This window comes from Sorghum bicolor, unplaced genomic scaffold (genome assembly GCF_000003195.3).
Source record: "Sorghum bicolor cultivar BTx623 unplaced genomic scaffold, Sorghum_bicolor_NCBIv3 super_2779, whole genome shotgun sequence".
In the NCBI taxonomy this organism is placed as follows: domain Eukaryota; kingdom Viridiplantae; phylum Streptophyta; class Magnoliopsida; order Poales; family Poaceae; genus Sorghum; species Sorghum bicolor.
In genome coordinates, this window is record NW_018397089.1 from 1 (window position 1) to 2,804 (window position 2,804).

The following is a 2,804-nucleotide window of genomic DNA, read 5'->3' on the forward strand; positions in this document are numbered from 1 at the left end:
AAGGAAAAAGGGAGAGACGGCAGGCAGCTTCAGTTTTGGCTTGGTTAAACAACCAGGGTTACGCACCCTGCGCCTACACACAGAAAACCACGGCTGCACCTCCAAGCGGCAGCAACAGCCACCGGTCGTGTCGTCCAACACTGCAACATGCATATCAAAATCTTTGCAACATATGTCTAAATCAAATGAAACATTTGCATCGTACAATTGAAACATCATGGCAATATGTGAAAACATCCTGATCTAATTTTGAAATACCCGGATGTAACACTTGCAACATAGTGAAGAAGAGTTGAAACACTTCACATAAACATCTAAAACACTTGCAAAAATACATGTATAAAAACAACTGAAACACTGAAGAAAAACGCTTACAACATACATATACAACCATTGCAATATCTTGATCTACTTTTGCAACATCTGCATAAAACAACTGAAACATACACGTGAAACAAACTGAAACACTTGAAATATGGGCTTGCAACATATAAAAAAAAAGAGTCAAACACTCGAAACACATCAACATCGCGCGGCCATGACCTACTTAGTGGAACATGTGGTGGCACAGGCTCGCTAGATGGTCCGCCTACACGCCCCTACCATGCTCGCCATTGGCTAAGGGAGACCCGCTTGCTCGGCTGCTGCCTCTACCGCGACAGCAGAATCACTGCCATATATACCCACCACCGAGGACACCATCGTCGACACCACCAGCAAGGGCACTATCTTCACACTGCCATGACATTCGCGCCCTCCACGATCTCCACGCACAGGCCACACACCTGCGCCCGCGACTTGCACGGATGCTGCTTCCGCCACGACAGCAGAATCACCTGACAAAAAAATAAGAACAAATCACCTGACAAATGATAGTTTTGCATTAGTTGTAGGTTTGAAACTGCATTGCACGAATAAGTTAGATTTTATATTTTATCTTTGAACCCGCTTGACTTTAGTTCAATAAGATAGTTATGTTATATTTAATTATAGATCTTTTGGTTGTAATATCCAACATAATTTTAATAGGTCTATGAGCGGTCAATGAATATAGAAGTAGAGCTTTGGGCAGTAAATGAAATGAGAGCGAAGCTAAGCTTGCACAAATAAATTTGCGTGCGGCGCCAAAACTGCCCAAGAGGAGCTAAACAAGTACATACTCCAAAATGATAATCAAACTAAACTGGATTACCTATGCCTGCATTATTTTCAGTTGTGTTCAAATTAAAACCAGGACTCCCTAATATCGAGATATGTCTGTAATGAAATCATCCAATCTCCATGGTAATCATATCTCCAAATTTGAAACAAGAGACCACCTTTGGAAATCATAATAATGATCTATCAATGTTGAAGCTTCTTGTGACTCGTGTTCCATTTGATCAATATGCACAACAGAGGGAGACAACTTGCTTGGCATATAATGGAAAAGAATTTATCAAGTGACACTTAGTCAGGGAAGGAAGGCAAAGCAAATGAGAAAATCATAAATCATAGATACACCTATTTAGTATCATGTGCTAGAATAAGCATTCACAATTAATCCACTAAAAAATAATTGTGGTCTGTACACAAAAAATAGGTGCTTGGTAAATCCAAACAGGAAGAGAAGTGCAGTATCTGGCCTTATCTACTACTCCATATGCAACTTTCTCAGGTCACCCTGCGTGGTTGCTGGCTCAACCTCGCCGCAAAAGCGTTCTCCGCGAAAATTCAGCTGGAGCTCATGAATCAATTGATATTTCTCGAGCCTAACAAATTGCAGCTCATCCCATCAAATTGACTCATATTTCTCGAGCCAAGATCCACCCAATACCAAAATCACACAAGAGATCAATGGAGTATGTGCTGCCTGTGCTGCCTTCTCCACTTCAACCGCTCGCTAGTCATCCTATAGTGGCAACCGTGATGACCAATTGCAGTGAGCTCATCACAGTTATTGAAGCAACTGCATATAATTTGATTTGTTGTTAATAATGTAGTAGCATATCCTAGCATTACACACGTAATTTCTAGGTGCCAGGCAAGGGATGAAAGCTGAGTGAGAACGCCATGGCAGCCTTCTAAAACCCTAGTATATACTAATATAGTACATATATGAGGTTTGCCTCTTTTAAATGCTCTAGTCTCTCTAGCACAGAAAAGACCTCATCAGTAAATGAAGAAATACCTTTTGCAGAAGCACTGGGACAGTTCCAATGCCGAGCTGCATAAGGAGCAAAAACATAAGTTTGTAAGCATTACTTTTCATCATAAAAGAAAAAGCATGTACATTCCTTTACAAGGTGAAAATCACCAGCTTATATACGAAAAAGAGCATTGCAAAGGATCCAATCGTATAACTATTATTGTGGAATGAGACTTTCTAATGTAAGAATAGAATAGTAAGCTATAGAACCTTTAGTTAAATGAAGAAATACCTTTTGCAGAAGCACTGGGACAGTTCCAATGCCGAGCTGCATAAGGAGCAAAAACATAAGTTTGTAAGCATTACTTTTCATCATAAAAGAAAAAGCATGTACATTCCTTTACAAGGTGAAAAATCACCAGCTTATATACGAAAAAGAGCATTGCAAAGGATCCAATCGTATAACTATTATTGTGGAATGAGACTTTCTAATGTAAGAATAGAATAGTAAGCTATAGAACCTTTAGTTAAACTGATAAACATTCTCAATCACCCAAAAATGAATGAGGTGAATGGTAATGGCACATTCCACTATTTGGAGCAAAAGGGCGTAGGCTACATTCGTAGCGTTCCTGGATTAGTGCTGACTGCGTCTTGAAATAACTTCGCGTTTTTT

General features: G+C 39.8%; 1 long non-coding RNA gene across 1 annotated transcript; it reads right to left on the minus strand.

Moving 5' to 3' along the window:
- Positions 1-460: 460 nt before the first annotated feature.
- On the minus strand, positions 461-2,721 carry LOC110431583. Its single transcript, XR_002448996.1, has 3 exons — positions 2,421-2,721; positions 2,171-2,206; positions 461-1,948 (listed from the first exon to the last, which is right to left on the minus strand). It is a non-coding gene; the product is annotated as an uncharacterized LOC110431583 (long non-coding RNA).
- Positions 2,722-2,804: the final 83 nt, after the last annotated feature.